This window comes from Ambystoma mexicanum, chromosome 7q, assembly GCF_040938575.1.
Source record: "Ambystoma mexicanum isolate Mex_15411 chromosome 7q, UKY_AmexF1_1, whole genome shotgun sequence".
NCBI lineage: Eukaryota > Metazoa > Chordata > Amphibia > Caudata > Ambystomatidae > Ambystoma > Ambystoma mexicanum.
In genome coordinates, this window is record NC_090941.1 from 610,823,912 (window position 1) to 610,848,595 (window position 24,684).

Sequence of the window (24,684 nt, forward strand, 5' to 3'; positions counted from 1 at the left end):
CCACTTCACCAGTTATTGATACCACAAGGATCATCTAGTTTCCAATGGAAAACCCAGCGGAATCATTGAGAAAAGGCACTATTCCCAAAACACAAGTGGCGTTAACTAGGACTTAATGTGTCCCCTGAGCTGCTCAGCACCAAACAACAAATGCTTTTTCTTGGAGTTATTAATCTTTAAGTGGACTGATGACATCCAAACCAGAATCAAAGGAAATCTTGATAGTGGCCAAGGCCCAGTGATGACCTCTGGACCAAGATGAGCTTTTTATTGTTGCAATGAGGTAATAATATGTAATGGTTTTGATCTAACATTGATGGGATCAAAATCTTGAATAGCTTCTAGAGACACATCCTTTATCAATTTGCCAGGAATTAAATGCTAAGAATAACAAGTAGGTTTTAATCCTGTAACTACCTTGGAAAATTATTTCAAGGATAAGCTATCCCACAAAAGAACACCATATGAAGTAAATAGAGTGAAAAGGTTTTAATTTGGGACATCATCAAAATCAGCACAATAAAGTGTATTTTAGTCATACAAAAATATAGTCTTTTGCACAATTCAGCTGGATGCAGTAGGAAATACACTTTAACTGGCTCAGTACATATCTCCACTGACCCCAAATTAAGCTTTTAATTCTCTCAGATTTCTTATAGACACTTTGGTACTTTCACTTAATTTCCCAGAATGCAGCATCAGGCTTCCCTGTATAACATAACGAGTCAAAGACTCTTTAGCACTTACCAGTGCATTTCCCGAATGAAACATCAGTGCTCTGTTTTTCTCAGACTGTCATATAAATGTGTTGGTACTTTCACTACGTTTCACAGAATTAATGTCCTCTTTCTGTAACAATGACTTATGGGGAGTCTGATACTTTCACTATGTTTGGCAAAATGGAGTGTCAGAACTCTCTTTCTCTCACAGTGCCTTATAGGCACTTTGGTTTTTCCACTACATTTCCCAGAATGCAGTGCTATGCCACTCTCCCACACACAGTAGGCCTCATTATGGGTCCGGCTGTAACCCTGCCGGGGCTACCGGTGGGTTACCGCCCGACCCATAAAAATGTACCAGCGCCTGACTTCCCAGTGCCACCGGCTCATTACAAGTCCGGCAGCTGAGAAGTCAGGCACCGGTAAATGTGTTAATCCCCATTCCCATAGAGTCCAATGGGATTGGGGACACAGAAGCACCGGCACGCTTCCGTTAGAGGTTTACTTACCGTGACTGCTGAGCCCAGCAGGGTGTGGTCTGTCGGGTACAGTGGCTCTGGCAGGCAAACACGTAGCTTGCCGGTCCGGAAACAAGAGTGCATGTGAGCTTCCCGGCACCCTTATTTCCGGGCCGGAAAACTTGTCATGAGGCCCAGTGCCTTTTAGTTGCTTTGGTACTTTAACAACTTTTTCCACAATGCAGAGTCAGGCATCTCTTCCTTTCCTGTCTTAAAAATGCTTTTGCACTTCCGCTAAATTTCCCAGAATGTAGTGTCAGAGCTCTCTGTTGCTCACAATGTCACTGTGTTTTCAGAGACACCGGAACTAGGGGTCCCTGTCTCTCTCAATGTCTCAGAGAGGATTTGGCACTTTCACTGTATTTCCCAAAGTGTAGCGCCAGGCCTGCAGCATCAGACCTTTCTCCCTTTCACTGCATTTCACGTATTGCAGCATCAGACCTTCCTCCCTCTCACAGTTTGATAGGTTCACTTCTTCTCACAGATGTAAATCATTCCTCCCTTTCTCTTTAGACGTGTTGGTACTTTCCCTAGCTTTCCCAGAGTGTAGAGTCAGAGCTCAGGGACGCCATTTCACCAAAATGACAGGGGTAGTGGAAGCGACATCATACGACCCTTGACATCTGATGACATCACAGGAAATGATATCATTTGACCCCACCCCGAAGTGATATTGCGGTAAGCAATGGAACACAACTTTTCGCCCCTTGACAAAACAGGAAGTGGCATCACATAGCATTGTTCTTAAGTACACTACGAAAAATATGGTTTGATATCACTATAATGTGATACATTTCATACAAGAATGTATCGCCATATGTATTGTTAAGATCAGTGTGTATAGGCCCATATTACCAAATTACTGTGAATGCAAGCAGACGACTATGGACAAATGATAATGATGTGTTATTATATAGCACTTACGCTTAAGCGCTTTATATAGAAAAAATATACATACAATATCACCCAACCTGTGTTGGTACTCATTTATCGACCTCAGAAGGATGAAAGGCTGAGTTGATGTGTTTAAGAACAGACTAAATCAGTGACTCACACCCTGAAGTGTGCCTGAAATAACCTTTAATGAGTCTAGCAATTATTGTATAGAATTCCAGAAAGACACATTATTTGGTATTCCTATTCTTTCTTATTTAGTGTCACTGCTAAAAGTGTTAGACTTGTGGAACCCCTGTTCTTTGTTTTTTTGTTGTTTTTTTGTAAGAGGCCTGAACAAGAAAGCCTGCCACTCCAGAAGCAAAGAGACACATTGTGCTAGCCACAGCACAGGAGCTTGCATTTGAGAGGATTTGGTACTTTCATTGTATTTCCCAAAGTGTGGCGCTAGGTCTCTCTTTCATTCCCAATGTCTTATGAATGGTTTGGTAATTTCACTGCATTTCCTGTGATGCAGCATCAGACCTGTCCCCCTCTCACAATATCTTTTAGCTGCTTTGGTATGTTCACTTCTTCTAACAAATGTACATCATTCCTCCCTTCCTCCTATGACGTGTTGGAACTTTCACTATCTGTCCCAGAAGGCGTTAGGGCTCTCTTTCTCTCACAATGTCTAACAGATGCTTGTGTACTTTGGCTACTTTACTCAGAAAGCAATGCCCTGCATCTCTTCCTCTTGGATTGTCTTTTGCTCACCATGTTGTTTTCACTTCTTTTTCCAGAATGCAATATCAGACCAAAATCATGTGCTTGTATCTTCTGGATCTTGCTTCCACTTGACTGTGTCCCGGTACTTTTTCTAGTTCTACACCATAACAATGAAACAAACCGCACATAGCCTTGCCCAACAACACATGGCGGCTACCAACCGAAAAACACACCTACGCTCTGTGAACGGTGTCAACCGAACTGAAGCTACCAACAGCACATCACAGCTCTCTTGCTCTTTTCTCCTGCGTAACCCTACTTATGTACCCTCCTCCCCCTTACTTTACCGATCCACCAGAGCATCAAGAAACTACGCAGGTGGCAACAGTGCGCGGTATAAGAACCTTCAACCTAACATAACATAACATTCTGTTTCAGTATCTCTCACAGTCCTCTAGCATCTGCCATCTTGCCTGCCTCTCACAGCACAGAGTGCCTTGTTCCGCCAGCCAGCCCCACCTCTCCAGCACTCACAGGACCTCTCGAGGAATTTCTGCTAATGTTACAGCATCTCTTGCTCTTCGGGTAAAGCTGTCCCCTCGGTTCTGGGTGGTTCTGCCACCAGTTGTTACTGGGGAACCCACCCTACCCACCGCCCAGGCTTCGTGCTGAATTCACACTTCTGCTTGTAGAATTCTGACACCCTCCAGCAAACAGGACTTTCTGATAAATAGTAGGGCCTGGTTTCAGCCCATTCAGAGTCAGAGCACATCCTGCTCACAGCCTTCTCTGATTATTTCTACTCTAGGCTTCAACAGGTACCACCTCTGTTTTGCCACTTCCAGGTCTCCACTGCTTCTTTCTCTGCTGTGTCACATCCCATTCTTATACCTCTCAAGCCTTCACCTTCTCTTAGGGATCCCATTGGTTACTGGTGTTTAGTCCCGCCTTATTCCCCAGCATTCTCTTTTTCTCACTTCTTGTCACATGGTCTAGGGAAATGATTTCGAACAATTGCTCTTTCGTCCTGGAGGTGTTTGGTCAGAGGGCGGTGGTCTGTGTTCTCCTAATTTTCTGACTGGCTACGTTTCCACTTTTACCAGCGTGCAATAAATGAGTCCTTTTAGATCGCCATTCGTGATGCTAATGTAGGCATTTTAGTATAGTAGATGAAGCCTGGCATGTACAAATCAACTGTAATCAGCATAATACGAGGTCAACCTGAACTGGGTAGGTTCTTGGAATAGTTGAACATGTTTCTCTTAAGTGCCAAGTATGAGTATGCTCGTCCTTTTTGCATAGACTTGCATAATAGCCTGGCAGGTTTAGGAAGACCTCACAATATAGGTCATTGGTCTGATAGCTGTCTGGTCAATCCTGAGACATTCGAAGTCCCTATGAAATGACACTGCACTAATGATCACTACATACATTGTTCAGTCCTTAAATTACTCCTACTGTTTGGTTTTGGTGCTTTTGGTGGCGCTAGTGCCACCTAATGGCCACAATATTGGTACTGTAAAAGATAAAGGGGAGTCCAGGAGCAGTCTATGACATTTTGTCATGGCAACTTGCTGATTCTTGGCAATGAAAGCACCAGCTGGGCCTTGTTTTTTCAGGGAGGCCTAAGATTCCACCATTTTCGACTGTGCTTTAATGAGTTCCAAGCTATTGCCCATGCGCAACTTGCTATCCCGTCATCTCCAGATGGCATTCTGACACAACTGTCGTCTTGTCTGACACCTAAATGATATGATATAAAAAGAAAAGAAAAATAACTCCACTGCGCTCTGCAGTGTTAGGTTAATTTTCTCTATTTATTCACTTCTATCAAAATTCAGACTACCCGGACGGTAGAGTTCATCTATATACGCTTCGTGGCAGTGGTGCTGTCAAGTGGAATGTATTTTTGTGACAAATCGTGGTGCAGTTGCTGTTGTGAAGACTGATTGTGCCTCTATCAGATGGCTGCTTGCTAGTCGACTGTCAGAGTTGGAATGGGCTGACCGAGTCCATCTTCTAGGTCGGCATCCTAGGCCGGGTGACCAGTCTCATGTTTCCACTGCCGTCCACTTGGGGCGACCTCTCTGTGTTGCTGTCCTCCCCACCCGTCACTCCAGTGCCAACTTACACTCTCCTGCCATCCCGGCGAGTTTGATATGTTTGGTTTGGTGCCCATAGAGGTGGGGAAAAGGTGTCCCCAAGGAGGACCCATCCGCCACCTTCCTCGCCCAGCAGGAGAGCAAAATCGCAGGCATTGAGAACAACGAGTGTTATAGCATCCTAGAGAGCGGCCAAGTAACAGACCGCCTGATTGCCAGTAGAGGAAGTATGTACATTTAGCCCCACCCCAACACCCTTCCTGCTATCCCCACCTCCATCCTTTCCCCAAACCCACTTCCAAGCCCCTTTTCTAAAGCTCTCAAGTACCCAATTCGATGCATGGGAATATAATCTAGTCCCACTTATCTACCTGGAATTCAGGGACTTGGTGTTTTTCAAGATAAGACAAAAAATCCCAGAATTCCCAAAACAATAATTGGCTTAGCCAACAGTTTTGGGTTTTGCAGATTTAAGGTATAGGCACTTGCCAGGCACTTCAAATGGTACTAACACGGCATGAAATGCCAACATCTGAATAATGTTGTTAATGCCTGGCCCTGTGCTCGCAGGGCTATCCATGAGCTTGGTGAGGCATCATTTGTATACATTGCACTGTTCCCAACAGGAGATGCAACAGAAGCTCTGTGGAGTGTATGTGTGGAGGAACCTGAATTTGGTTTAGTATTACGATTTCAAATAAAAATCAAAGCATGAGTATGTTGCTATCTGGGGCTAAGCATATAAATTGAGTTTCTAGTGCGAGCCATGAGTGTGTTGCTATCTGGGGCTAAGCATATAAATTGAGTTTCTAGTGCGAGCCATGAGTGTGTTGCTATCTGGGGCTAAGCATATAAATTGCGTTTCTAGTGCGAGCCATGACTCGCACTAGAAACTCAATTTATATGCTTAGCCCCAGATAGCAACACAGTGTTGCTATCTGGGGCTAAGCATGTCACTGGCTAGAGGCAGTGCGATGCACCCATGTCAATCCTTCAATGCACCCTTCATTGTAGAGGGAAGTTCTCTACCCCCACCAACCCACAGTACCTCCTCTCTCTGCTACCATTCACCCCATCCCCTCTCTTCCTACCCCCTTCCACCAATCCTACCCCCTCTTTATCTTCTCAACTCTACCCCCTGTTTTACCACACCACGCATCCTACTCTCCTCTCTGTAGCCCCACGCACCCTACACCCTTTATTCCTACACACACCCACCCTACACCCTCTATCCCCCATCCACCCACCTTACTCGCGCTCCCTATCCCCTCTCATCCTTCCTCTCACATTCTCACTTTGTTACCCTCTCACCCCTTCTCGCACATATTTCATCTTGCACATCATCAGCACACTCTATCAATGGAAGATACCAAAAAAACACCTGGGGTGTTCTTGCTTTTGTCATGTTTCTATATTCGAAAATAGTTGTCGTTCACAATCGCTTATCTTTTTACAGCCATACATTTGCTAGGCATTTAGCAAAATGTGATAATAATTGCTACTTATTTTCAATAATATCCTGATCTTTTTATCGCCATGCATTTATTTTGCATTTTCCGCAAATTGCCAACATGTATTTCATGCGTTTACCAGCCTCAGTAAGGGCACATTGAAGCATATTAAGCTGAACATTGAAAATGACAAGAAAAACGTAGAAAGGCAAATTACACATTACATAGATATAGTTCCTGGTACTTTCAGGTGTATCCCATAGGTGCCTAAGCCGAATAATAAACAAAAGACATTGGTTAAATAACCGTTGCAGTACAAATATTCTAAGTCCTGGGAAAAGATTTGCTGTTGTGTGGTGAGTTCTTATCTGTGAGTAGCATATTTTCACAGGTCAGTTTTATTTTATAGTGTGTAAAAGAAAGGCAGATTAGCTTGCGAATTGTAGCTATCTACCAAATGGGTTACATTGGAGTGGCGCTTCAGTGTCTCACCATCTTAGATTTGGGCCCCCAGATCCCTCTCTTGGGGAGCATGCTCTGGGTAGCCATTCTTTGTAACATGTTACTTTGCATGCAGGAGCATGATTGGAACACAGTACTTAGTCCTGGGGATCGCTTCAGTCTTCAACCATGTAAACGACAGGTAGGCGATTGGCATCCGGCCTAGTGAAAGTGGCACTACATTACCATGAACCCCAATGACAACACACACACACAGGGGGCCTCATTACGAGGTAGGAGGTAGCCATGGCGCTGTTAGCACCATGGCTACCCCCTTACCGCATTCCGGGTCCGGGTTCTCGAAATAGGGACTTACTGGGTCATTCCAACCTTGGAGGACCCGGTAAGTCCCCATTCCGAGAACCATTCCCCATTCCCATTCGAGCCCCCATAGGGCTCAATGGGAATGGAGATGGAGCTAATAACGGCCCGTTAATAGCGGGCCCGTTATTAGCTCCCTGGTACCTTAGCGGCTCCCTCTAAGGGCGCCTGGTAAAACCAGGCTACCATAGCGGGACCCGCTAAGGGACGTCGGAATAGAGGGGTAAGGGTTTACTGGCACCGGTCTCCTTACCGGTGCACGTTAACCCTTACTGCCCACCTCGTAATGAGGCCCAGTGACAACAAACAGCCTCCAACAGTGATGATATCACAAGCAGAGGACACAAGCTAGAGTAAACTCAAAAATATCAAATTTAAGAAGTCATTGGAGCAGGTTAAGGTCCTCAAAGGAGTGCGTTGCTCGTGGAGCAGATGCAGTTGCATTCCATCCCCCGATGGCCACTTACCATGGGCTAGTGTATTTGTTTTGGATTGTACTGATTTGGGTTTCACATAGAAAAAACATAGCTAGGACACAACAGAACGCTGTACGCGTCGGTGAGGTTAACATGAGGTAAGATGGGGGTGGTTTCCAGAAACCAGGCCTCCACTTGGCTTGAGGCCTCTGCCTAGTAGAACACTATCCGGTTGTTAATGCACACTGCGCAAAAGAGCTTTCAGTTCATAACTGAAAGCTCTTTTGCGCAGTGTGCATTAACAACCGGATAGTGTTCTACTAGGCAGAGGCCTCAAGCCAAGTGGAGGCCTGGTTTCTGGAGTAGGGGGACCCACCTGTTATTTGTACAGCTAGGTAGGCAGGTGTGTGAGTGGTGGTTGCCTTACAGGAAATGTAGGCTGATATTATCATCAGAATAATATTTGCTTCTAAAAACATAGGGACCACAATTGCAAATGGCATCCATAATTGCCAATATATCAATTACTAGTAGAAGGAACAAAGACATCGATATTTACCTACAGATCAGTAATACCATCCAAGTGCAATAATCCAACTGTGTTTCTATCCATGCACACAATTATGGTCCGAGTCTGCCACGAACAAGGGGCTTGGCCACGGCCACTTAGAGGTCATCTTAGAGCATGCTCCAGAAGATCCTGGATTCCTAAGGAAGAGATTCCGCTATCTGTCCCTCAAGTACCGAGGACTCAGATCCTGGATGTAGGTGTGTGATGTGCAAGAGGTGTGCTAAAGCCTTTGTTTACCTAGATTTTACAATGTATAGATTATTATTCATCTGTTTTTCCGAGCTTCTTCTTCTTCTGATGGTAAACGTGTGGGTTAAAAAGTGTAGGACAAAATCTGTTTCGGATTGCTGAATGCAAGTTGCTTGTATAGTTTAGTGAGTCCTCTTGAGAAGTTGAATGCAACGCGTATCCACAGAATAGCCTTTGTTGTGATGCTATCAAATGATTGTAAGTAAGTTCCATATTTGATTTAATTATCACCTAATTACCATCAATATGCAATGGCTTGAGCACTCTGCAAGACTGATATGCAGATGGATCCTCCAAGGATTTTGACTTGCGGACCACGTCATTTCGCACACACTAGCTACTCTTATTGCTTACGTGGTTGAGCTATTTGTCTTTGCTCTTAGTTCTGCAAATCTTTCCATACCAGGCTGGATTTTGCAGAGCTGCTGATCAATGTAGCAGTACAGCAACTAGCCCGAGTTATGTCTAGGAGACTGAGGGAGACTCTTCTTGACCTCAAACGCCTTGAAAGGTAGCATCTTTGAGATTAATGGCTCTCGGCTTGCATATGTGGTTGCATCACATAGACACATTGCAAAAAGACCAATGCATTGTTTCTTTTAGCCCCTTGCTTTCAGTTAGTTTCACCAGGTGGCTCATCGGTTTAACAGATCTTATTTAATATCCGATGAGCAATACAAGACTATGGGCCTCATTACACGGACGGCGGTAACCATGGCGCTATTAGCACCATGGTTGCGGCTGGTATTTTACTGAGTCCGCCATGGTGAATGGCGGAATTACCGCCGTATTCCAGGGTGTGTGGGGGCGGTAATTCCCCATTCACCATGGCACTTCCCCATTCCCATTTTTGCCCCCATAGGGCTCAATGGGAATGGGGAAGGCTGTAATTACGACACCACAAATTGCGGTACCGTAATTACCTTTAAGGTCCCTTTGCGGGTCCCTACTTTAACGGCTGGTACAGACCAGCCGTTAAGGTCGGGAGCCGCAAAGGGACCTCGTAGTAAGGCGGTAAGGGTTTACCGGCACTGGTACCCTTACCGGTAACGGTAAACCCTTACCACCATCCGGGTAATGAGGACCTACAACTGTTTTGGGGGCTAGTGAACCGCCAGGCCCCCAATTGAAGGCAATCCCTTTCCCAATCCTGTGCTTGCCTCAGCTACATTGTCATTAAATAATTGTGATTTCATTAGCTCCATTTCATTGCATGCATGAAAGAATGAGGACCTATATTAGAACCAGTGTCCTAATGATACACATGTTTCCAATAGCAGAAGACTTTGACAAAACCGTGCCCAGTGCTATTCATAACTCCATTTGCCTTTTTGAAACAGTCCCCTAGTTTATAACAGAGGGGTTGATTTTGAGTGGGCACTGCAGGGTGCTCTACACAGTCTGTCCATTTGGGACAGGATGTGCCACCCCCTGCTGTTCCTTATTCTGAGTTGGGGCCAAGGACGTTCTTGGAACAGATCAGACAACAGGCAACAACTGTCAGAAAAGTCAACATCAGGTAACCAAAAAGATGTAGGCAGGCAGGATAGACTAGAATGTGTAGCAGAGAACACATCAGCGATCAATATGATGCCTGACTCCCCCCTCCCCCCACTCTCCCAGAAGATCATACTGCCATACAGGGAGATGGAAAGCATTCATACAATAAATACAACAATCTCTACCAATTATTCGCCTTAGTCTTTCTAAAAACAGGGTGTACACACAGGGTAGACTCACTCACTTATTCACACAGGAGGATCATGACCTGTTGAGACCTATGACCAATATGGTTTTCCTCTTGGGGTGATACAAAGTTCGTGGGGGATTTGTAAGATACGTGAAGCCTAAGGCCTGGAGCTAAAACTGGATTGCCATGATACAGGGGTGAGTTCCTGTCATGGGCGTCCTTGGATATTGTTGCTATTGTTCGAAGACAACTGGTGCCAAGTAGGCAGGTTCACAACTAATAGTTAAAAGACGCACTGATTTCTGGACCCAAACGGAAAAGATGCGCAAGCAGACAGAGACAAATGACAGTGTTCAAGCACAAGGCAACTGCATGCTTCTTGAACAGGCAACACCTAGCTCAGAAAATGCACCTTGGGACATTACCAGAACACTTTTATGATATTCCTTGTTGTTTCTAAGTACATATGACCTTGTTCAGTCAGGAGTGAGCGTGCATACACAAAGTCCCCAATCTAGGTATTTGGTAGTCCTTCTTGTCTTTTGCCATGCTGCCAATGTGGCAATAAATTGGTATGTTTCAGTCTTGTGCTAAAGTGCATCTTCTATGTTGAGAGGGAATCATACAGGAATTCTCTTAGTCTAGGTCAGGGGTCTGCATCCTTTGGCTTTCCAGATGACTTGGACTATGCTTCCCATCAGTCCAAGTGACGAAATTACTTCTGCACTGCAAGAATACAAGGATGAGTAGTGGCTAAACCTCTGAAACAGCCCCCACATGTTTACAAGTCAGCAGTGATCCCAGTCGTAAAGGTAAAGCAGAGATGGCTAAGATATGGACCTCCTTCACCATACGTACCTGCTAACCTGGGCCAAGGGAAGGCTATACTTTCAGAAGGGGTATGGATGTGAGCCATTAGCAACCCAAACAGCAGTACAGGAGTTACAAAATAAAACATGGCCACTTAAGGTTCTAAACAAATATGTAGTTTAATGAAACAAATCAATTTTACACTTAACTATCAGAAACCCACACCTGTAAAATGAACACATAGAAATGTAGACTGTAACTATCCAGCACTCTGGCACTGGCATAACAGGGGCCCCCGCAGCCCCAGCGGGGCTGGGGGCCACGCTAGCACATGTCCTGGGAGGGGGCCCCACTTGCTGAAAATAAAATGCAATTTTGTTTTCACAAAAAAATAACAAATGCAAATTATTTTTGGATTCACTCTGCATTCATAAAGAAATTATTTCTGTAACACAAATAATGTCTTTATGAAGGCAGAGTGACTACAAAAAGAAACTTTCTTTTTGAAGTCTCAGGGCTCCCTCCCACCCGCACTCGGGGGGAGGCCTATGACTTAAAAAAGAAGTCACTTTGCCTTCATAAAGAAATGATTTCCATTATGGTTCAATGGAGAAAAACATTCTTTATGAAGTCCGAGTGACTTCAAAAACAAACAATTTCTTTTTTAAGTGAAAGGGCTCCCCTTAACACCATGATGTATGTGTGTCTGAGTGTATGGTGAAAGGGTGCACACTTAAAATAGGTGGCTACCTGTGTCAGTGTATGGTGAAAGGGTGCACACTTAAATGTATGGGTGGGTGACTGGGTGTGTGTGCCTGTATGGTGAAAGAGTGCACACTTAAATGCAAGGGTGGCTGCCTGGGTGTGTCTGTATGGTGAAAGGGTGCACACTTAAATGTATGGATGGCTGCCTGGGTGTGCCTGTATGGTGAAAGAGTGCACACTTAAATGTATGGATGGCTGTGTGTGTGCGTGTGTGTATGGTGAATGGTGTGTGTGCTTGAGTTCAGGGGTGTAACAAAACCTACATTTCGGGGGGCTAACCCTTTAAATGTTGGGAGAGGCTCTCATTTCACAGGTGGTGGGGCAGGGACAAACTTATTTGTGTGGGTGCATCTAACTTCTTTACGCATTTTAATGAGACTATTCTAGTACAGCTTCAATGTTACAAGCAGTTAACTCCCTCTTTTAAGTTTGAACGCACCCACTTATGGACTGCTGTGAGAATGAGCAGTCCCCTGTTCCCTCTCTACCCTTCCAATCACTCCCCTGGCATGTAAGTACTAAACCCACATCACAATTTTATTTGCCTAAAATATGTGGCATTTGAATGCAGGTAATAACAGTGAAATGCTTCACGTTAGTAATTGATGGGCCCTTGTTAACAGCGAAACCCAGGTGCCTTTAACATCTGTGTCCTGTTCTGTCCGGCAACTTCTCTGAAGGTCAGCCAGATCGAGTCAACATAGCCCAAAATTTCAGGTGGGGGGAGTGCTGAAGCCGAGTCAACTCAATGGTGTTGCACCACTACTTGTGTTTAATGCCTTGATTACTTATTGGTAATCTTCATTACCCCTAGCCATATTCGTCCTCCTCCCAGTACTTGTGTATGCGGCATTACTTGTGTATGAGACACTCTGCCTCATACACAAGTACTGAAATGAGGTAGAGGTACATGGAGGTAATGCCTGACTTAGCTACCTGAACACTTCATTACTCGTAGTCCCACTCTTCCTCATCCCAGTACTTACCTATGAGGCAAGGAGCCTCATACGTAAGCTCTGGTATAAGGAAGAGGGATGTGGAGGTAATTCTGGGCCAAGGAGCTGATTTTGCAGGTTGGGGTAGGAGGTGGGAGGGAGAGGGGATCTGTTGGGGGGGCGGGATTGTGCGAGATTTCATAATGGTTGTCCATGTCCAGGCTAAGCAGGCATGATATGTGGTATTAGTGGCTAGAGAGGCATTTTGGTGCAGCCAGTCTAGTAATTCCTGAGTTTGGTATGACTTTGTTTTAACTGGGCATTTCTGATGAAGCATTCCTGCTAAGTGTAATTACCTGGCTAGACTGGCATTTGGGTGCTGCCAGACTAGCCATTTCTTAAGGCATTGTATAATTTTCTGGGCATCTGTGATAAAATGATGTGATATGACGTAAGTCATTTATAACGCGCCTATACACACGTGTTTCTAGGCGTGACAAGACAAGGGAGGGAAGATACAGGGAGGACAAGACAAACGATCTTACAAGGCCTAGTGTCATACAGATCGTGCAAGTTCAAGAACGAGAAGTGCAAGGGGAAAGGGTGGGAGAGTGCAAGGGAGAGGGGAGGGGAAACCCGGACAGCGCGGGTCTTGCTAGTGTAAGGAGAACAAGGGACTGTAGCGTTACAGTTACAGCCCCTAGGTGTGTGGTAGGCCCAGAGGCAGTGCAAGGGTGACTGATCCAGAAAGAGCCTGGACTCAGAGAGACTCTGAGAGTAGTCAAGCAACCAGTCGGTACAGCAGATAGGTCAGCAAGGGAGGGAGAGAGAAAGCAGAGGAGAAGAGGAAGGTTTTGAGCTGCTTCCGGAACTTCAGGTGGTCCAGCTCAAGCTTGGGAGGGGCAGGGAGGCCATTCCAGAGGGAGGCACCTGCAGAAGAGAGAGATCTACCCCCCACTCTCTGCCTGCAAAAGCATCTTACCCTTAGAGAGTTGGAGGTAGCTGACCGAAGGGCTCGAGAAGGAAGGTATTTTGGAAGAGAGTGTTGGGTGTAGTGCGGACCCCGGCCCCAGAAAGCCTTGCGGACAATGCAAAGGGTCTTGAACTTGATCCTTACAGCCACCGGAGCCAGTGGGGAGATTTTGGCACTAGAGAGATACGATCCCCAGGCTTGAGACAAACATAAGTCTTGCAGTCCTGTTCTGGATTAGTTGCAGAGGGTGGAGAGTAGAGGAAGGCAGATTGAGAAAGAGGCTGTTGCAGTAGTCCAGCCTACAGAGAACAAGCACTCTGGAGACAGTGAGATTCTGGTGAAAAGTGAGAAAAAGAAAAGTCCCTTTGAGGAGGAGCAGCTGGTAGTGGGAGTTCTTGGTGACATCCGAGATGTGAGGAGAGAAAGAGAGAGTGGAGTCGAAGATGACACCAAGGTTTTTTGCATTGCGGGACGGCAAAGGAAGATGGCCAAAGGAGGGTGGCCAGAGTGAGAGAGGGAAGGTAGGAGTCTCAATGAGAAGGATCTTTATCTTACCGACATTAAGGCAGAGATCTTTGGAGGTGCACCAATCCTGAATCACAGATAGACAGTCAGGAATGAGTGAGAGAGGAGACGAGGCTGAGGGGAGCCTGAACGAAAGCTGAGTGTCATCCGCATAACACTGAAAGTTAGAGGGGGAGTTAGAAATCAGGTGGGCCAAAGGGGACAAGTAGAGGTTGAAAATCCAGGGTGAGAGGATAGAGCCTTGGGGAATGCCACAGGTAGAGAGAGAGGTGGCGAAGACAAAGGGACAAAGTTGGACCTTGGAGGGGCGGTCCAAGAGGAAAGAGGTCAGCCGTTCCAGGGTCTGACCCATGATGCCCTAGTTCTTACTGAGTTGATTGATCAAGATGGCGTGGTAAAGCAGAGGAAAGATCAAGGAGGATGACGACAAAAGGAATGCTGGAATCAAGGTTAGAGAGCAGATCTTCACGGGTGTTCATGAGAGCAGTTTCCATGCCTCTGGCAGCTCTGAAGCCAGAATGATGGTCATGGAGACAGCCAACAGATTCAGAGTGGAGAGTAAGCTGGGAGATGGCCATCTTTTCCAAGGGTTTGCCCAGGAAAGGGCTGATGGAGATTGGGCAATAGTTTGCTGTGCAGGAAGGATTGACAGGCGGCTTCTGAGGAGTGGGTGCACAAGGGATTGCTTAACGGGAGAGGGGAATGTTCCATTCCCAGTGGTGAAAGATTGATTACAGAAATCGGCCAAGGCTGGAGCGAGGGTGTCAATATGGTCCTTAATGGTCCTGGAGGAGCAGGGGAGCACCTGTTTGGACAACACTTTCATAGATCCAACTTGTCTAGAGACCTTGTCGGGTGTTGTCCGAGAGAAAGAGGAGAAAGGAGGAGGAGAGTTAGAGATGGCCAGAGGGGGCCGGGAGAGGAAGGTGAAGAAGACGAGATAGAGAACAGGATGTCCTGAGTTTTAGCGGAGAAGTGAGAGGCTAGAGCTGTACAGAGGGCCTGGGAGGGAACAAGAGAGGTGGAGACTGCAACAGGATTGACCAGTTCCTTGAAGATTTTAAAGAGTTTGGCCGTGTTGTTAGAGGTCACAGAGATGCAGGCTTGAATGTGTGCTCTCTTCTTGATGAGTGTTATTGCTTTGACTGGCATTTTGGTGCAGCCAGTCTAGTTATGTCTAAATGCGGCCTGGCATGCTGTACTGTAATGTTATTACGTGACTACACTGGTCTACATTGTGCAGCCAGTTGGACATGTTTTCAGTGTGCCACGGCATTTTTAATAGAAAAGCATTAATGTTCCTGTGCACTGTTGGTGACTTGCATGTATTTGATTGGTGTTACCCTACAAAACAATTGTAAACACTCTGGCTTTTTAGCCAATTTTTCTCAGAAAGTGTGCTGTATATTGCATTAAAACACATACTTATATCTTTCTCCTATTGCAGTGTGCTGCATACCCCTTCAGCAACACGTTCATGCGTATTGCCCAAGTGTGATAATTTAGGCCGGCACATAGTGTGGCATGACCCGTGAATTGTTGCGGAGTTGGGTGGGGGGGGCTCAGCATGGCTCTCAGGGGGGACCCCATGTTTTGTGTTATCATATCATATCACAGAGGAAGACATGCAAGCAATGCTTCAGGGGTTTTGAAAAGGATATATCTAGTAGGAAAAGCATGGAAAATTGACATAACCTATCTCTTGGGCCCCAAAAGGTGGTCATGTTGGACAAGGTCACATGAAAGTACCAATGTGCGGCGGTGCGACAGAGCTGAACCAGGTTTCAGATGGTTGGGCTTGCGGTTTAAATCGGTTTGAAGGTGTGGAGTCGTGTTGATCTCAGGTGGTGAGTCTGCATCGGGTGAATGAGAAGGTGCTTTGTGCAGTTCGAGGTGGTTTCGAGCAATGCAGGTCGAATGGGTCACTAGAAATGCTTCCATGATCGAGAGTGGTTTGACATGATGATTGCCAATGATTTGGGTTGATGAGTGATGCCATAGTCCAGAGGCTGGAGTCGAGTTTGTGATTCAAAGTCCTTGTAGTTCGATGCTTGGTTCTATGCAGCGGTTCGAAGTCGCCTGTATGGGGAATTGGTGCTCGAGCCGAATTAGTGATAGAGATTCACTAGGGCAATGCAGCATTGAGCCAGTTCAATGATGCAAGCACAGTAGTTCAAAGCTCGATTAAGTGCCAAAGGCAGCACCAGTGGATCCTTCTGGTTTGAATGCAGTGAACACGACTTAAACATGATTCAATTGGTTCAATGTAGTGAAAACAGGGATTATTTCCCTCATGATGCTGTGAGTCCCACTGCAGGTGGATCTAGCACAGTGTGGTACTTTCAGGTTCTGCTCTCCCAGACTAGGGAGGTTTAGAAGCAGAGCAGAAACTGCCGGTTCTCAACAAGAGTCACCCACAATGTGCCCTGGGAAAGAGTAGGCACCAAAGCTTGCCTCTGTTTTGGAGCACCCCTTCTTCTCCTCAATGGCTGAGGGCTTTGGAAAGATCAACTCTCCCAAAGAGATTCAAATTAATTATTTCTTAAGTCTTGGATGATCCAAAAGTGAATCAAAGATGGGGTGGGCAACCAATTCTTTAACAGGCAAACTGACCTACAAGCTTGGAGGAAAGCAATCCAGCTTTAAGGGGTCGACTCCCTGTCCTTGTGACAAGTGGTCTTTGCCTGGTTGCGTCATAGCCAGAGTGCTTTGTGCTAAAGGAAGTGTACGAGACAGGAAAGAAGAAGAGGAGCTAAGAACAGCGGGATGGTGGAATTCTTCCCCAACTGTGCTGAGTTCCCCCTAACCACACTAACACAGCCCTCTTCTCAGACACACAGCATGAAACGTAAGCAATAACTTGGTGTGAGGCAAGCCCTTTTGTTTTGGGAGTGCCCTTTTTATTCCTGTTTACCAGGGTCGTTTCTGCTGAGCAGCTGTCTTGCTGGAGAGATGTGTTACCTGACCTCCCTAAAGATCAAAAGAGAGGCATAGGGCCTCATTACACGTTAGGCGGTAGGGGGTTAATGGGGCCGGTAGAAATGCTGGCCCAGTTAACCCCCTACCACCTCATTCCGAGGTCTCCTTGATGGACCCGCTAAGGACGCCTGGTAAAACCAGGAATCCTTAGCGGGTCCCGCAAGCAGACCAGGGTGCAAACAACGGGCCCGTCATTATCGGGCCTGTTGTTTGCATCCTCCCCATTCCCATTGAGCCCTATGGGGGCTCAAATAGGAATGAGGATGTACCGGGTCCGGGTTCCATGAATGGGGAAATACTGGGCCCTCCAAGGTCGGAATGGCCCGGTATTTCCCCATTCAGGGAACCCGGACCCAGTACCCGGTATGGGGGTAGCCATGCCGCATATTCCTACCTCCATTGTCGTAATGAGGCCCATAGTCTTTCAGCTTCTTGCTCTGCTGGCTGAGCAGAGACAGGCTGTCTGACTAGTATACACAAAACCCTTTCACAGCTGACATGGGCTCATAGTGTTGACAAGTGGATAATTCAGATCAGATGTGGCTTCTAATAACTATGTGAATTACCAACCACCAAATCCAAAACTCAGGCATGGCTTACGTTTAAAGATTAAACTACCACCAGGACGGTAGTTCATCATAATTATGGGGTTTTGGAACAGAGGTGCAGATTTTAAGTGCAGCCTCTGTGCTTAGGTGACTTTGCTGTCCCTCTAGCTATCAAAAGGCTGGAGAGCAATCTCTGCAAACCAGGAGACTGATGCAGCGGGGCACTGGTGTATTCTAAGCTTTTGCCATGGGGCTTCATGGGAGGTGGCTCTGATTAGCAGACTCCCCTTTCTGAGATGGAATTACCTGCATCATTCTATTATTAATCATCAGGAATGCTAGGGCTTTAACGCTCTTGCCAGATGGCAATTCTTCATACTCCTACCCAGCATGGACCGGGATGAGGGATCGTGGGTATCATAGTCGTGAACATCTGGAGAGCCAGAGGTTGCAGACCTGTGGTAAGTGATTTGTGTGCGGGGGCGGAGTGTGAAGTTTCATGTGAGCAAAGTATTTATACATTGAAAGCAATAGTGTGCTCCAAATGAACTTCTCTTGAAGAAGAGTGTCTCTCAATGTTTTATTTACAGTAAAGTTATCTAGTGTAGGGCTTTGCTCTGTATGCATAGATGTTCAGGAGATGACGAAGAGTGGGAATTCTTTAGTTTAAAGTAACATTTTGGCAAATTGCGATCATAACTACCTTTTTACTGGAGATAAACGCAAGTTATATGTTTTTAGGTTATGTTACTGGGTCTTATAACTCATGAATGATGTCATTTGTATGCACTTTTTGCACTTTCTGTATTCTTTAGAGATAAGTTGGACTCTTGAATAGAACAATCTCACAACCTAGTAATGTCTCAGCGTCGGATCATCATGCTAGATTACATGATATAACAAATATTTGCTATTCTATGTTGAACTGCATTTACAATGCTCTGATTATGGCATGTATACAACTTTTTGCTGCCGATAACTGTCAGTGGGTAAATAACACTATGAAGCTCATTTTCAATGTCCCCGGAGTGTAAATGGAGGACTAAAGGCAGGCGTAATGCCTATTTTACGCCTCCAATGGTCTCCCACTGCAAATTCACCTGCTTTTTGCACCAGCAAAAAGCAAGGGGTTTCCATAAGAAATCATTGTAAACGCTGCCTACCATGCATACATGACAGGCAGCGTTTACTCTATTTGCACTGTGGCGTGAAAATGACAAGTGTAGAAAATTATCTCCTAGGATATCTGTTGGCTGTGGTTGTCCCTAGATGGCAAGACTTAAATGTTGTGATTTTTCCACACACCCATACAGAATGGTTCATGATACATATTCACTTGCCGGCTGTGGTTACCCTAAAATGTTGCGAAGGTTTGGTTTTCGGACCTGTGTGTGTTCGCCTGCATGCATGAATGTGTGGAGGTCATGGGTGTCACACGACATTTAAGGAATGTGAAGAGAGCAGGTGTGTTAGTGCGCAGAAGCTACACAGGCCATTGCAGGCGCGTGAAGCCAGGCGTGACGCAGAAAGGTTTGGCGTGACCGAGTGTGTCTGGGGTAGATATGAGTAGTGTCAGCCATGTTTCATCATTGGAATGATGGACAGCCATACGCCATGATCAGACAGAAGACTGCCATCAAAACGCATCACTCGCGAAAGGTTACAGCCACTGGGAGAAAGGTGTTTCAGACAGAGAGGCGAGAGATTTCTTGACAGAATTCATTGGTAACTTCAACCCCCATTTTGTGCGTGTGCCGTTTTCTGCTATTATTACCATGCTTCCTGGGGCTTTCAGACCATCGATAGTTACTACTCGCTGGGGAGAGGCAAATAGGCGTGAACTCGCTATGCTAATTATTTCCCGCAAGAAGAGCCACTTTGATGGCAGGCGCAACCTTTTCAATATCGTTGACAGGATAGGTTAATAAATAGCTGTTCAGGTAGAACACCATGCCAGCTCCTGCGGGAGGCAGGCGTTTATCAAACAATGTTTGCAATGTGCAGCCGGTCCCGAGAGGAAATACGTGGAAACAGAAAAAAAACATAATTCACTTTTTTTAAGTGCACCACGGACGTGTAAATGAACCCATAATACAACATAACTTTCAGTTTTCTACAGATATATAAGTGTACACACAGCCATGTATTAACAGTGTAGTGCTCTGCTCCCTCCTACTTTCACAAGAGCTGTTGTTGGAAGAGACACACAGACAGACGAAGGCACGCACGCAGACGCACGAACGCACGCGCGCGCGCCGATCTGTATTTTTTCCTCGCGCCCCATGTACAATGGAAGATGAAGTGGCATGGCTCGTGCAGCGGATGCCCAACTGCAGATTTCAGTGATGTCATCCAGCTCTCCGCCAGTCCTGCACCACACCTTCGCCACCCCCTCGGGACGCTCCAGGCTTCATGTACATTACCTGCTTACCAGACAGACAAGTCTCACGAATGTATACGGTTTGAAACGGCTTCTAAGAAACCTAACGGATAATTAAAATGGTACTGCTGCGCGGATTTTCTCTAGCACATGTATTTTGTCATGTTTTATTCACCACCTGAGCCAGCAGGAAACCACTTCAGAGTGCTGGCAGCAGTGGCGGCTGCTGCATTTTGTAATGGGAGGCTTGTCAACGTGTACCCCGAAATGTTGCATGTGACTGAGCTCCAAGCAACCAAGGATAGATTGTGGGGGTTCTCACCGCGGGGACGTTTTGTAAAATCGGGTAAAATGGGGCACTTTTAGAGCACATTTTGTTTGTAAAGAAATTGGACAAAAAGCCATACAGATAGGAAAACACATCAAAAAATCAATTGATGCCAAGTCACCAAATGTACACTGGAGCAGTTTCCAACACATGTTCGTAATGCCTTTATCCACAACATTTACCAGTATTTTGCCAGTGCAAGAAGCCATTTTCAACAAAGATGTACCATATATGACAGCATTGCTACATAAGAACACACTCATGTTGGCTTTACCAATGCATGTTAGATTGATGAAAGGAAACACATCCAATTAAAGTACTCTCTAGTGTTCTCTCTCAAGTAACCTTCAAAAACTCCTAAAATAATGGACCTATTAAATCCAAAAATATACAATTCTTTATTATACAATTAAAAGCATTCATAATAGCATGTGCGCACCAAGTACTGAAAAGATTAAAAATAGTGTAGACATGATTCCATCTTCCTTCAGTGAATCAATTTATATTCCATGCTCAAAACGTAAGACCAAGAAAGGAATCACATATGTTTCTGTCCTAACTCTGTCACCCAATGCTGACCATTCCTCAGGGGCTACTCAGCTAGTAGGAAGGATCCTTTACCACTTTTGTATAAATTATCTGTGTTCAATGTTTGGTTATGTGGCTTTACCACTACATCCAGTAATACCTCTACAGAAGACATGTCTAATCTGACTGGCAGGTTTGCCACACAAAATTACAATCATGTTCACTTTGCCCATAATGCCAGTTAATGCCACTTTGAGAAGGCATACCTATGCTGACTGTGTCAATATATGATCGTATTCCCTTGTGAAAACATATTCATGTTGGGGCTGCCCATTAGGCCAGCCATACCATTGTAAGAAGACAGAGCTTTGTCAATATAGCTCAGTATTGCCATTATAAGAACACATTGATGTTGTCGGTGTCATTGTATCCCAGTAGTGCCACTTTAAGTACACACTTGTGTTGGCTCGTGACTAATAATGCCAGTATTGCCAGTTCAAGGACACACTACTGGTTGCTTTATCCAGTAATTCCTTATTGCCACTTTAATAAGCTATTTGCATGCTAGCTGTGCCTAAATATGGTTGCATATTGCCTGTCACAATTTCTCATATGGCTAGTGTCAAAAATAGGACAGAATTGCCATCAAAGTTCCACCTCTACTGACACAAAGCCTACTTCCTTTTTCTGTCCCATTTCCCCCTCCCCATTCCTCTTCCCATAAGCATCAGCCCAGGATCACCCACCCACACATACACACACTCCCACACATACACATACAAACACACATACACAATACCATTTTTTTTAACTTACACATTCCAATCTGGTCCGCCCTAGTAGTCGAAACTACATTGGCCCTCATTACGACCCTGGCGGAGTGGGTTTACGCCAGCGGTATTCGCGGCGGACCCTTCCGCCCTACTACGAGTTCCCGTAGCGCCATGGAGCGGTTTCCGCCTGGTTTTTCCGGGCGGAGAAATCCATGGCGCTACGGGACCTTGTTGTTAATTACGCCACCGTATTTTACGGTGGCGTAATTAACGCCTTCCCCACTCCCATTATACCCTATGGGGCAAAAATGGGAATGGGGAAGGGTAAAATGGGGAATGGGGATTTACCGCCCTGCCAAGGTCGGAATGGGGCGGTAAATCCGCCAACCCCCATGGCGGTATCGGCAGCTTTCCGCCGTGCTCCATGGTGCATATTGCACCACGATCTCCGCCAGGGTCGTAATGAGGGCCATTGACATTCTGGCTTCCACTGCAGGATCAGATATGGAGCAGGGAGAGGTGTTTATCGACACCTCTACCTCAGTCCTCCTCCTTTTGTGTGCACAGGTAGCTTTTGGACAATACCTCAGCCACCCCTCAGTTAGAGGGCTGAACAGGAGTTTCCCTGAATGAAAACAGCTGCATAGTATGCCAGCCAGCTTGCCCAACGGACCGTGGAAGGTTGGAAAGCCAAAACGCCTCTAGCCTTGCATGGCCCATTGGGTATGCGCCTACCGGGGTACAGCAGGAAAGGCGGGAACATCCTGAGCATCAGCTCAGGAGCATTCCTTTGGCTGCTTGCTGCAGCTAAGGGAATGCACACATTTTACTATGCTTGCCCGGATTACAGCCTCGTGCCCCTCATTGAGGGTCAACCACAGTTCGCTAACATAAAAAGGAACTACGCAACCGTAATTTCTCAAAAATAAGTTTGTTTTCCCAGTCGTCATTTGAAATGAAAACCTGTCATTGTGTGCAAATACAAGCCATTCGTTCTGATACTACAATGAACTTCCACACATGTTGAAAGTTTTGCGTATGTGGACTTGTTGGTCCTGGTGCATAGCTGGAGAAGGCGGGTTCTAGAGAGACGGGCTATTCTTTTGTTTGTAGGTGCACTTTTACAGATTCCGGGTACAAAGTAGGAGAAGGCTGGTTCTATAGAGACAGGGTGTGACGAATAAACTTCCGGGGAACCATTGGTCCAGGGGTAAATATCGGTTTCTAAACCATCAGGCCCACACCTCCAATTCACTAGAAGGGATCTGAACAGATTGGAATAACAAGCAAATTATAAACCTCCTTATCCAATTTTGGTAACGTGGATGGGATGGCATGCTTATCTCCGAAAGATCATGGATCATTAGTTGCAACACAGCGAAAATACAATTATTACCCAATGATAAAAGGGACTGTGCATTCAGGGTTTTAGTAAAAATATCTAATTTATTTACATCGCAAAAGATAGTTCTAGCAACACTACGAAATACAACCCACCCTATAAGGAATGCAGAGGACAGACAGTTTCAACAAAGGAAAAGGGTCCACTCTAGATACTGACAGGAGGGTAGACTGTATGGTTAATAACCGCAATAGTTTGTTACGGTTTCTTGGCTTCAGCACAAAGGGAGCAAAATGGCTTAAATGTCTCTAGGTGCTTTCTGGGAAGGAACAGGGGAACAGAAGCACAAAGTACCTTTTGCTATTGGTCTTCTTGATGCTTGACAGGTTTGAGTCGGCTTCAGGGCACTTTGCAGGCTTCTGCGACAGAGTTCGAGAGGGGAGTCAGCTGTGGGTAACAGGTGGCAAGATGGCTCAGCGAGCAGAGCTGGATGAACGGCTGCATGCTCGTCTACATGGCGGATCAGGGTCAGGAATTGTTGTCTCATTGCTGATCAGTAGTTATGAAGCACTGGTCAAGACGTCTCAGACTTCTTTCACTGACTGCGCCTTCATAACATTTAGCGTTGCAGTCAGTTGCGGATCAAGGAACTCGACTGCCTCGAAAATGTCCTTTATGGTGGACGACAGTAGATGCTTATCGAGGCACTTCTCCCAGCTTCTTCAATGAGCTCATGTCGTCCTTTATGGTGGATGGCCCAAAGCTGCTCTGTCCTTTGTTTTAGGTTCAGAGACATTCTGGTGCTTCCTACCTCTGGAGCTTGCTGTAGAGCCTAGCAGGGCATGCTGTGTGCTGGGTACTGGTTCTGGAGTGGCTCGAGGGTCTCCTGGATTTGGTACACCCCTCTGTTCCCTGGGAGATGTTTAGTGGAGGGATCTTGCTTCCATCTTTGGAGGTCCTGGCCTTCCTTCACTGGCAGAAGATGTAAGGCAGACTGTAACTTCAGCCAGGGTCCAATGATGAGCTCTTCTTGCTACTCCTTGCAAAGTCTTCAGATGATCTGCCAAAAGAGGGGCTCAGCGCTCTTTTAAAGACAAATAGGCCACAGTGATTGGTGTAGGCTAAGCCCACCTTAATGAACCAATCCTGGGGTCCCCGCCAACAATCTTTTGTATGCATGAAGTCATAACAAGAGTGCTTTGCAACAGGAAAGGTAAAGGGGTGAAAACATGTGATACCAAGTCCCACCCATCTTCCTGTCTGTTGTTGATCAAAGAGTATCTCTGGTTAATGGATCTCTCTGTGGTTCTTGATTAAAGTGTCAGATCTCCCTTGATGCTGCAGCGAAACCAGACTCTCTGCAGACTCCATGCAAACCGCATTCTCTTACCTGATGAATGGGGTCCCCTACCGGACAGCCTTACTGTAAACACAGAGTGCCAGACATGACAGTTCACTGTCAATGACTCTAAGGGCAGGAGATGGCTTCAGGTTGACACAGTTACATATGAAAGGTTGCTGGGGTTTTCTGTCTCCTTTATTAGCCTCTGCAGCCAGGCCCCATTTGGGCCTGTTTGAAGTACAATCTATTAGTATGTTAATCGCTGCCACCATCTGGAGGGCCAAACAAAGGAGCAGGGCAGATCCATGGAGCCTTT

The 24,684-nt window shown here is 45.9% G+C and overlaps 1 protein-coding gene across 3 annotated transcripts in view; it reads left to right on the plus strand.

The window, feature by feature from the left end:
• DCLK1 (doublecortin like kinase 1) overlaps positions 1 to 24,684 on the plus strand; it is a 1,453,755-nt gene that overhangs the window by 330,432 nt on the left and 1,098,639 nt on the right. The gene's annotated exons all lie outside the window — the stretch shown is intronic.